At 36.9% G+C, this 12964-nt stretch overlaps 1 pseudogene across 1 annotated transcript; it reads right to left on the bottom strand.

Annotated features, from left to right (window-relative positions):
• Window positions 1–6684: 6684 nt before the first annotated feature.
• LOC309629423 (small ribosomal subunit protein uS17 pseudogene) lies at window positions 6685–11587 on the bottom strand (annotated as a pseudogene). The gene has a single exon. The product of its transcript is annotated as a small ribosomal subunit protein uS17 pseudogene (transcript).
• Between the last annotated feature and the right edge of the window lie 1377 nt (window positions 11588–12964).

The following is a 12964-nucleotide window of genomic DNA, read 5'->3' as shown; positions in this document are numbered from 1 at the left end:
TATTAGAGCCTTTAAAGATGGTACGTTATATCTTCTCCCATTAATCTATTAGTCTTCAGGAAAATGCTCTGTATTATAATGATACTATTCCCCCAAGAAGAGAAAATATGTACAAACAGAAACTTTAATAATAAATATGAACATAGGATTTAGAAGTCTACAGAGTACTTCATGTATGTTGCTTTGTTATATTTAATACTTAACACATTTTGCAGTAGACATTATGATGAAATGGGGGCCAATATAACCTAAGTGATTCCTCCCCCCACATTCCACAGCCAGTTAAGAAGTGGATTTAGAACTTGACTCTATATAGATTTTGAATCCATGTAGACCCCAAATTTCAGACTTGATTCCAAGGATTATATTCACTCCTGTGTGAACTATAAACTACGCATAACATGAAGATATAATGCATTACTACTTTTATTGAATTAAGTATCTTAGTTTTTCATATGATGCTCAAAGGTTATATTTAATGGAAGTGTGTTTTAACAAGTTCCTTTTATTTCTTTGTAGTTCTGCATTTTATTTCATTTGAATTTCTGTGTTTGGGATGTTGAAATGTTAACATCTTGTATAACACAAGCTGTGCCAGGTTTTATAGGTCATCTCAACTTTGGTTATAGTTAATCTTACTGTTGCTATGCAAAAATCTATAATAAGATCCCATCTGCTTTATAACTGCTCAAGAAAAATACATTATCGGTATCATTTGGATAAAGTGGAATTCAAATGAAATCGCCCTGTTGAAAATTATTACTTTTGGAGCTTGCTTTTTATAATCCTATGAATATCTGATTCAATATATTTTATAGCATATATAGTGCTTGTAAATTTAAATATGCTATCTGTATGTAAAAGAACCATACATCAATTATATATAAAACTTTTATTTCTTCTTTTTTAACTGAAAATGAGACAACCTGGTTAGAGAGAAGAACAAAGAAATACATATTCTGGTTTCTTTTCTCTTAGTGAAACTATCAATTTAAGAAGACTACAAGTTATAAGCAGAACAAACAGAACTCATAGGATTTTTATCAAAGACAACATCATTTTTATTTCCAATTAAACCTTTACTTAAAAATATATTACAGGAAGTATTCCTCTATCCCCGGAAAGGTAATTTTGTCAGATACAAGACATTTATGATCACTCTTAGGTTACTGAAACTTTTAAAAAGTCACTTTGTATTGCCAATATGGCCTCTGCTCAGAAGTTAAAAGGGACAGTCCCATGTAGTAATGAGAAATTTGGAGCTGAATTTTAGTTAACTCTTCCCCCCTTCCTTGGCTGGGGTTCTGCTGCAGGCTGGTGGTTGACAATGAGAGACAGAGAAAGGTTGCCTCTCTAGAAAAGCATTTTTTAAAAAGTTTAGAACATGACTCTCTTGAAATCATAAAATGAGCACATATCAAAAATGTATGTACTCATGAATGAGGAAATCAGTAGGATGATAAAGCAGGTTTCAGAGCATTTGCAGAATCAATATAGTCGCTCAGGAAAATAAAGCTGAATTAAGTTTCCTAAATTTGTCCTAAAACTGTACCTTTTGGGTTCTGTTTTCTCCTGGACAGAAATCTATAAGTCACTGTCAAATTCTAGAGTCCGGGCCCTAATCAGTAGAGATAGTAAGTGAAATAATGATTCCCCCTGGGTAAACCTGTTAGCTGTGCTTCAACGGGACACTGAAAGGACATGCAGTCTGTCTGTCTTTTCGCCTCTTTCCCAAGTTTTGGACATTTTCCCCTAGCATCCCTGTTCCAGGCTTTTTATTTTTTCCTCTTTTCCCTCTGTTGCCTTGTTTGGTTTCTGACTCTGAAGGCTGAAAAAAAAAAGAGGAGGAAGGGGGTAAGAAGGGTTTTCATAATTGCCTCTGTGGGCTTGGCATCTGTTTAACACAGACTCTCAGAAGGGTGCTTTTGTGGGTTCCCAGAGGTCCCCACTGGGTACATAAGGTGGTACTTGCCCGATGTGAGTGCTGCTTTTCTTCTTGTTTTCTGTGGGCCCCTAAGTTCTGGTGTTTCAGAGGTCTCTTCCCCCCCAGGTTCTCTCTGTTGGAGTTCAAGGGGCTTTCTACGATGGTTTTCTCTCAGGTCGGTCCTCTTCAGCAATTTTGGTTGGTTCTCTATTTTGAGAGCTCACATCTGGTCAACAGGAAACACTTGGGCACTCTTTGCCCATACAACTTCTGGGCGAGCAGACCAGTCCCAGTACAGAAGCAACCCTCATTCTCTGCATCATCAAAACAGCTCTCTGGCCCATCCCTCCTGCTTACTAAGCCTCCTTTATAAATGGAAAGCAGACCCTAGTTTACTGGGTCACCTTCCCTGTAGGGAGTGGTCCCTTTGAATCCTCCTTTCTTCTGACCTGAGTTGAAGAGGAAAAAGTTTTCCCTCCCTCCCTTTGGTGTAAATGGTTCCTATAGAATTCCTCTTGCCATACGAGTTCTTCTCCCCAAATTCTCACTTGACTCTTTTATATTCTTAATTTGGATGTAAATAAAGCACATCTTTAACCTTATATTTTACTTGACAATTTCCTTCGAAAATTTCTTTGTCTTGTATCTTGCCTGGGTGTCTGATATCTATGCTAATGTCTCAGATGAAACTTCTGCTTTAATGGACCATGATACTGGTTTTTGGAGACTGGGAGTCCACAGGACACACGGTCTTGCAAGCATGTTGTACTCAAGTGAATTTTTCTCAGAATGTTTTTATCTGCTTGTTTTTGGAAAACTATCTGTAGGACACAAAAAATGAGTGCACCTGTCTTGGAGCCTATGTTTGGAGGAATATGGGGGACAGATATGAAGAATGCAGGAGTGGAGAGAGGGCCCAGAGGGGCAGGGGGTCATGAAATATCTGTTTTCATCTCCTGATGTAAAAAGATACATGAATTTACAGCATCTATGCCAACCCCATCTCCCCTTCTGAATGCAGACCTGTTTTGTCTTTTCTAATTCCAGACACTCTCAGGATTTTGACTTGTTATCACAAATACAGTACTCAGAGGGGAGAATTTAGTGTATTGTATTAGCTGAATTTAGCTGTATTGTAATAGTCTATAGATTTCTCTTCCCCCTAGATAATAATTTCCTTGAAGGAAGAAACTCTATTATTCTCATTATTATATCCCTAACCCTAGCTGATACATAGTGTACAATCAATGCGTATTTGCTGAATGAATGATTGAGACAAAGAGGGAGGCATGTAGAGTAAGATTTCCCCCGGGCCCTGTTTTCTAGAAATGGTTTTGTTTCTGTTTTTCCCTTTTAGAAGATTTGGGATTCGAGAGATGGTGGGGAAGTAGAAAACCGTACTTACCATTGTTTGTAACAGTTGTTCTTCTATCAACATGAGTCCTCATTCATCTGTGCCCTATGAATGTGTGTAGGAGGAAGCTATAAAATTACATGTAATTTTTTTGAATAATATTACACTGCGTGAATATACACATACACCCTGATTTTTACGAACTGTCTGCCTTAGGTTGAAAAGCTTTTTCTTAAGACTATAATGTCATCTTTCATTATAATCCATATTCATGTTTAGAATTCATTTATTCAGTTGAATACAATGACATCAGCTTTCTCTATGCTGCGCTTGGTAGGTTTGATCTCCTACTTGGAAGGATTATTCTTATTTTTAGTCTTTTCTTTAGCATGGCAATAAATCTTTTGAATGGTGCCCCCTTTATTCCTTCTTTTCCTTTACTAAATGCAAAAGAAAACAGCAACCCATATTTAAAAGGTAGACATTGTTATCCTTTATGGCAATTTCCCTCTCCTCCAGAGATTAGAGTTTACTGTAGTACAGCAGCCCAATAGGATTGTCCTAGAAATGGATTTTCATGTAAAGTATTAACTTATAGTATTTTGTGTAGCAAAAGGAAGGATCAAAATATTATAAAGAGAGAGAAGCTACATTATTATTTTTAATAGGATTGGTATTATAAATGGTCCTTAAAGAGCATATATCTGTCAATGCTTTCTTTCTGAGTTTACCATGAAATGTGTTTTACTGATAAGACACAGCATTCTGATCCATTATTTCGCTAAAAGCCTTGTTAAGAGATGTGACTTACAAGATACTGCTCATGGTCCGTGGTACTTCTTTGAAAGAGTTTCCTTTCTGAAATTGAAGGAAACAAAATACATATTCCACAGGTATATGTTTTTAGTGCCCCTTCCCTCCATTTGGATTATTACATACTAAGCTTTAAATAGAGACATTTTATGTAAGTTTATATATTTAGACAACATAGCTGCTTATTTTCTGTTGGGAAAAGAACAAATTTAAAACTTCTCTAATAAAATGTTATGGAAAAATGAAATCGCCTAAGTGACAAGATCACTGCAACCCTCAGAAAATGGCACTGCTACTTTTCTGAGAGACTAGTGAGAAATTTGAGTGGAACCGAGTTTGTTACTGAGTACGTGTCTCTCCCTGACTTGAACGCTTATTTTTCCAAGGAGGGGTTGGATGTCATTTGAATTCTAGACTATGATTGAATGCTTGGTTTCAAATGGGAGTTCCCTGCCCCAGAATGAATCTGAATGTGCTCATCAGGAAAATAAGGGATGAGGGATACAGGTCTCCTCTGTGCACATCAAAGCCTCAAGAGAATATCAACAGGCTAGAGCAGGGTATGTGGCCCTAATCTTGCCTCTTGCTTCCTTTTTCCTGCCTGCTAGTGAGCCTGAAGAGATCAGGATGTCCTTCGGCCCAGTTGGTGATGGTTCCCCTTCAAGGACGTGTTCCTGGAATAGCTGGGTGAAGCAATCCCAGGGACCACAATGAGAAACGTAGGGACTCCTATCTCCTAACTCGTATTGAGTGGAGCCCTCCTTGGACTCCATATATACATTTTGGAGAAATTTAACATTTTTGAAGTTTTGAAGTCCTGTCCATAAATATCATCTGAGCAGTTCTGAAATAGGACCCAGTGGACCATGAAGTATATTTTAAAACTGCATGTACAGAGTTGAGGATGTTTGACTTGTGGATGTTCATTTTGAGGGCTGTTTATTATAACTGTCTGTCTCCCAAGTAATGTTCACAACCCGCCTCTCAGTGAATTCTGCTGACCCACTCCCTCTTACAAATACAAAGGGCCTTAGAGAAACTAATTCTGCAGTGTTAACATTCAGAGATTTTCTGTGGTTTTTATGTATATCAGTAATAGAAATCAGCAACAGAAATTTAAAGATGGATGGTTCTAAATTTTGAATGTACATTGGAGTAAGAAAATAAGTGATATTTACTGTAGAGATATTTAAAAAAAAAAAGAAAGAAAGCATTTTGAGGCTAGATTTCATTGTACTTTGGTTGATTTTATATGTTTAAAACATGTTTATAAAACATATTTCTAACTATTTTCTCTCTATTCATGTTTGTTTTCTCTCTCTAATCAGTTTTGGTATTTTTTGGTGTAAAGTACGTTTCCAAGAGTGAATTACCCTACTCACAGCATTATAACTATAGGAGATAAGAGTTTAATGTATAGTGCTTTGAATTGTGACTGCTGCCCATGAAGGATTTGCTCATAAAAATGAGATCACAATAAAAAGGTAATGGGACCAACAAGAAAATGGAACTCCTCATGTCTAAAAGGGAGCACAGGTCAACAATAATTAAATTCTAGAAAGTTACAAGTACATATAAATATAATAAAGGATAGTAGAGACGGTTGATATAAAGAGATCATCTTTATGGGTTAAGGATAAAGTTTTCATGGATCACATGTTGGCTCCCATTAAAAAATGGTTCAATAACTATTGCTCAGTTCTGATCTGATTTTGACTTCTCCCATCATTTTCTATTCAGCCAATTCTCTGTAGCCATTGAGAAGGAGCTCAGAAGAAGAAAATTCTGCTGTATTATGGTTGGAAAGGTGCCTGGTAAATAATGAGCATTTTGGTACAACGGGCTCAGATTTCTCAAAAATGTTGCAAAATCTTGACCGGATTAATATATTTTCTTATGTCACTTAATTGCAAAGAGTCATTGCCAAGTTCAGGTGCTTCCTATACAATCCTAATGTGGCAAAGGAAGCAGCTTCTCTCCATTTTGAGCTCTGGACTATCTCCTAATCCCAAACTTCAAAAAATATATATTCTACTATTAATAGAAATATACAATTCAAGATCCCATTTGTTCCCATGAAATTTCTCCACGATTTTTAACTGCTGAGATACGAAGGTAATCTTTTTTTATTTTCCATCCTCCTTTTTCCAAAGCTGTGTTTTTGTAATCCTAATATCTAATAATAAAATATGTATATGTGTTTTTTGACTCTATCTGTTTGACATCTGAATTATATGTAACCTAGTGCTATATAATGGAGCCAGACTTCTTTTGAGCTTACAGTTTTGGGAGCTGATCCTAGTAATAATTATTTCCTTACTTTTCACTGCATTTTTGTAGAAGTATTTTAATGGAAACTTTTAATAAGAAAAACAAAAGGTAGTATTTTTTAATTCACAAATTCCAAATTCCTAACTTAGGGAGTTGAGAAATAACCTAGGTCTGCCATTTCATTTGACACTTGAAAAGTAGGTCTAATGTTTTTGGAAGAAAAATCTTTGTGTGTGTACATCATATGCATTCTCACAACTCTAAGATAATTTGGAATTTGATGAATTAAAAGATACTACCTGTTGTTTTTCTTATTAAGAGTTTCCGTTAAAATATTTCTACCAAAAAAATGCAGTGAAAAGTAAGGAAATAACTCTTACTAGAATCAGCTATGTCTAGCTTGATTAACTATGTCTAGATCCCAAAAATGTCAGCTAAAAAAATTAAATATATATGTATATATGTGTATATATGTATATACACACACATAAATGTATATATGTATACATACACACATACAATATATCTGCTGAAGACATTGGTATACAGTTTTAATATATTAATCTTCTGACTTTATTTGCTCATTTCAAGCAGAATATAATTTAGATGCCATTCTACATTAATTGTGTTTTATTCCTAAACAACCTGTTAAAAAGAACACGTTGAATGGAGTCTTAAAATGGGATAATATGCACTCTGAGATCCTACAGAGGAAAAAAAAGAAAACCCCTTTGTGGAGTTACTGGATAGTAACTCTATTTTGAGACAATATTGCTAAAATGTTTCTGTTTTGTTTTGTTTTGTTTTGTTTTGTTTGACTGGGAAAAAATCTTTACTTTGTTTGGGGCAGTGGGCAGGGGTCCAGTCTCAGAACTTCTGGAACTGCTTCTTGGTGCCGGCAGCTTTGGTCACCTGGAGCACCTTGAAGCACACCGTCTTGCTTAGGGGAGGGCACTCGCCCACTCTGACAGTGTGGCCGATCTGGACGTCCCTGAAGCAGGGGGAAAGATGCACGGATACGTTCTTGTGGCGCTTCTCGAAGCGATTGTACTTTCGGATGCAGTGGAGGTAGTCTTAGCGGATGACAAGGGTTCTCTGCATCTTTACCTTGGTCACCACGCCAGGCAGGATCTGCCCTTGGACGGCAACATTACCAGTAAAAGGGCATTTCTTGTCATTGTAGGTGCCCTCGATGGCCTCCTTCGGTGTCCTGAAGCCCAGACCAATGCTCCCGTAGTTATGCGGGAGCTTCTCCTTGCCAGTTTCTCCAAGCAGAACCCTCTTCTTATTTTGAAAGATCGTCGATTGCTTTTGGTAGACACTCTCCACCTGAATGTCCGCCATCTTCCCCGCCATCTGAAAAAAGGTAAAATGTTTTAATATTTAAGAAAGAAAAAGATTCAGAAGATTTAAAAAATCTCACGAAGTCCTTGCTATAGCTTATAGATATGTGTTCTGATGGTAATTTCATAAATTATTTTCAAATAATTTGTTCTAAGATAACTTATTACATTAAAAAAGAACCCCATAAAAGATGTGATTTATCTTGTACTTCACTCAGAATAACTTCTTTTCCTTGTTTCATTTAAATTCTCGGTTTTATATTGTCATAATGCTTGATTCTGTTTTACTTCTTGAAGTGCTTCGTGATCATATAACTGGGACTAAGTAGGAACTAAATGCACCTAAACTTAATGGTTGCTGCTCACCAACTACATAATTATTGTCAGGGTGGCTAAAAATGCAGAAAGTCTGTCAAATATAAAAGAAGCACACCCAGGGAGCAGTGGCTGGGAAGATGGAAATCACAGCTGGAGGTAACGATTGCTCTAAATGTCTTGCTACAGCAAACATAGCATTTGGAAATTCATGAACATTTCTTTTAAATGTGCAAAAGTCTTTGCAAAACAAACCATACATTAACTAAAACACTCATGACTGCACTGCCTACACACTAAGCCACCTGTAATTTTGGGGAAAGTTCTTTCTATGCAACATCAAAAGAAACAACCATAGATCTTTTATTTCAGAATTGGCTTTGGTGACAAATAAGTTGGAAGTAAAAATACAGATAGTTCCACTTCTCTGACACCCAATATTCAATGCTATGCCACATAACTTTCCTAAAAAAATAGTTTATTTTTTATGTGCAATATGTATCCAGTAATCATTTTTAAAATGTGGCCATCCTTTGCTAAATAATGCATAGTACATGAGTCTTTCTGCAATCTCTCATAAAAAATTAATCACCCCAGACTGATTCTTTAAAAATCCATTTGGGTTAGTAAACCCCTCTTTTGGGGAGAGGATTTGGCTTTTTTAGTAAAAAGGGAGGTTGACTCATATCCAGTCCAGTTCATGTGTTCCTCTGCTCTTCTAGTGCCACCATGAGCTACTGTTCACTTTGGTGCTGGCCACCCCATGGCTTCCTGGGACACAGAAGACAACCCCAGGACTGCAGTAACTGAGGGCTGAAGATGGAAAAATCACCATTTCCTTTATTCCTCTGACTCCTGGTAAGTGGTCAATAAATATTTTATGAACGAGTGAATGAAAAAAGAGAGAGAGAAAGAGAGAAAGAAAGAAAGAAAGAAAGAAAGAAAGAAAGAAAGAAAGGAAGGAAGAAAGGAAGGAAGGAAGGAAGAAAGAAAGAAAAAGAAAGGAAGGAAGGAAGGAAGAAAGAAAGAGAGAGGGAAGGAGGGAGGAAGGAAGGAAGAAAAAGAATACCCTTTATTTTTCAAAATACACCCATGCACTGCTACTGGGTTTCACTGAAGAAGTGGTGTGAATGTTTGGCCTTTTCTTTCTTCACTTCCTAACTCCATTCTAAGTATAGTCAGAAGGCCTCTCCTGCCTGAGAAATGAGAGTCCATTGTAAAGCCCTCTACCCCATTGTAGTCACTGTAGTTCACAGTCTTGGAACATACTGCTTTTGCCCTATACTGAAGATTACATTTTGCAGAAGGGCTGTGGGTAATGATGGTGCTGAGATGGCTCTTCTCCTTACTCTATTCACCATTGTTTTCTCAAGATAACGGTTTTGCAGCAATAAATATCAATGTAATCTTCATTTTTAGCTGTTTGCAATTCTGTTGATGGTGTAAGAAAATGAGAGCGGGGAAGAGGTCAAGGGAATATCAGTTCTACTGAAGGTCTCTATTCTAGATCAAGGCACTGTTGTCCCTGGAAAGTATAGCTGTCATCATTCTCTTTTCAAGAGGAGTAAATGAAATCACAAAAAGTAACTTGCATCAACAAGGACCTACTGTGTAGCACAGGGAACTCTATTCAATACTCTGTAATAACCTATATGGGAAAAGAATCTGAAAAAGAATGGATATATGTATATATATAACTGAACCACCTTGCTGTACAACTGAAACTAACACAACATAGTCAGCTATACTCCAATATAGAATAATTAAAAGAAAAAAAAAACCTAAAAAAAAGTAACTTGCAAGGTCTTCAAGTTGATGACTTACAGCGTAAGGATTGGAACCCAGGAGTGTCTAACTAATGTTATTTCCATAATATAGCACTCCTCCAAATCTTGAGAGAGTGAGGGAAGTAGGAGTCATTGGGAGCATAAAGGTAGTTACTGCATAGGGCTATGTGGGAAGCATGGGGAATTTTGGCTGGCAATTTTCAAGGAATTGACATCTTAGGGACATGGAAGCGTGGCATGGCTTTAGCCAGAGAAGATCTTGCAAACTGAGCAGTTTATGACTATTATTGTGAGGTCAGGTGATTTTCCACTGAAACCAAGTGCAGAAGTCTCTTGAGTGTTGTGGTTTCCTGGTGTCATTTTAAAATAAAACCCATTTCATGGAATTGTAAATATCAGTTAAAAGGTATTTGAGAGAACAAATCTGAAAACAACAAGGAACCATTGAAACTCTGTTGTTATTTTTTCACTAGTCTGGAAGGCTAGAAATCAAAGTCTACTCAGGTTTAGCCTCTTTGCAGAATATATATCAGGATTTGGAAATTATTTGAGGTCAGTGTTTCCCAAAGACTGTTCTAAGGAGGTTATTTCCATGGGATGCAAGTACATGTTGTGGTTAAACATGTTTGGGAAACACAGTTAAACACAGCTTACAGAGAACCTTCAGTTTGTTCATGTACACTCTCCAAGGGTAGGAGCCCTGTTTACCAGAATTCTTTGAACTTGGACCCTTTATACTTAAAGAATCACTAAAGAGATAAATGCCTTCCAAAATCAACAGAACTTCATGTCCCATATTCAAAACATTAAAATCTGAACCAACAAAGAGATTATTGGTTCCTAGAAACGCCCTGTTACCTCTTTACTGATAACAAAACTTACTGATTAATATTTTACTGTGTAAATACTGTGGCCTCTTTCATCTGTATCTTAGCAGAACCCTTTCTAAATAGCCTTTTGTAATTTGTTGATTTATGATTACATAGTCCAGCCTCACCTTTGCTGCTGAGAGCTGAGGGCCCTCCTCTCTGCTGACCATGGGGCAGGGATTTGATGGCGTTCATATGCATAAGGAATCCTGGTTCTGATGTGATGAGGAAATGGAGTGTGGAGTCTCCAACTTTTGGGTGAAAAACGGTCCCCTTTGTCCTCTGTAACACAGGTCTTATAAGTGGCAACATCTTTTTAAAAAAATCTGACAGTGCAGTAGGTTTTTCTACACCAAACAGGACTAGTATCCACAGACCTATCTTGAGAAATGCCATTTTATTCCAATGATACATCTTTTCAAATGAGAAAAATCAATGCCAGAATAGGTAAGCTCTTTGCTCAAAGAAGACAGAAGCTGGCATCTCTGTGGGAGAGTAGTTATCAGTTTGGAAGGACCATAAGAAGTTTCCTCAGTTTGCTTGTTCTTTTCCAAAAGAAAATTGATATCCTCATTACTTAAAAGAGAAAGTGAGCCTAGAGCTTAAAGGATGAAATCATTATCTTTGACAGGCTGCAAATATCCAAACTGAAATTTGCCCAAATACAAATTACTGAGCTGGAAAAGAAAAAAAAAAACTGTCTCTAGTGGATTCTGGGAAGAATTTTTTTATATAGCTCCCCCAAATTTCTACCACCGTATAATACCATGCAATAAAGATAAGATTGTGTATCGCACAGACTCACGAAGGAATGTGAAGTGAGCACAGCCATGGCTTCTGATGCATGTGTTTGTGGGTCAGTAATACTTACAGGTCCCCATAGACCTGCAAGGGAAGCCCCCATTTATTTATTTATTTATTTATTTATTTATTTATTTATTTATTTATTTATTTAAATTAGTTTTACAATGCTGTGTGGGGAAGCCTCCATTTTGAACACTATTGTTCATTCGGAAAAACTGATTACCTTGTTGAAACATATGAATTTTTTTTTTGCATTCTACTAGTCTCTTTTTTGTTTTCTTGCGGAGAAAAATAATGATGAGGTACCATGCAAACTCCAGAGTTCTTTGAGAATTCACAATCGAAGGTTTCTTTCTTTTAGGAAATAGAACAGTAATATGATGAGCCGGAGGTTAGCGAGGGGAACGCAGTTGTTTCACTTGAAAATATTTAATTTAGCTATCTTAGTAAGTAGGAATTTCCTACAGCGAAATTTTCAGGAAATGATATTTTTATTTATGGGATAATGTTGCCCGCACTTCTCTCCTCCAGTCTGAGTAGCATCCTTACAGATGAATTATCAGTTTACACGGGGCTTTAACAATAATGGGCACATGTAAAAGACACATCCCTAAATTAGAACTTAAGCCAGTCCTCCTCTTTACTCCCTTTGTTGGCTGATGATTCATGTTCATTTCATTATCTCAGTTGTAATGCACTCGCCATCAGGAACTTTGTTTAAACTGAGCTCTGAGAAAGATCTGCCAGCTAAGCTGATTTCCTGACTCTGATGCTGAAACATCTGATGACACAGACAAAAATTCTCTGAAATATGCTCAGCCTGACAACACTAGGAAAGGATATTCTGTTGATATATTGGGTTGGCCAAAAAGTTTGTTTGGGTTTTCTGTACCATCTTATGGAAAAACCCAAACAAACTTTTTGGCCAGCCCAATATTGTCTCTGAGGGCAGGGCTTAGGTCTCAAATTTCAGGACTTACTGCTTGATTCTGTGAGAAGACATTCTGCAAGAATTTGTTACCCTCTACATCATTTCCACTCCTCAAGCCAGTGGTTTCTCTCTGTGGCACCGCCATTCTTCCAGAGACACACTATGGGACCCCTCTTTCACTCTTCCCTATCTGCTATGCCATTTAGTTTGTGTATTAGTTTATTCATCATACATTTGTTGAGAAGTTGTTCCGCTCTCTAATACTGTTTCGGACTAAGAGAAAAACTTAGAAATTAAGAAAACATTTTCGAGGACAAAATAGAACAAAGACTTTGATCACAATGAATCAGAACAACTGCAAATGTTTCAAGTTCATCCTCATGCCCAGCGAAAGTTCATTTAGCTTTGGTTCTGACCATTAGTACTTGATTTTTGGCTCCCTACACAGAACGTTAACCCTTTATGTACTGAAATAGTCCTTTTGTATGATTACTTCAGGTGCAGCTAATTCTCCATCTTTTACGTGTATCAAAGAAATCAACACTTAAAAGTT

This window comes from Balaenoptera borealis, assembly GCF_965194805.1.
Source record: "Balaenoptera borealis genome assembly, chromosome: 5".
Lineage (NCBI taxonomy): Eukaryota > Metazoa > Chordata > Mammalia > Artiodactyla > Balaenopteridae > Balaenoptera > Balaenoptera borealis.
Note: the sequence above shows the minus strand (reverse complement) of the source record. Positions and strands in the feature narration are given on the sequence as shown.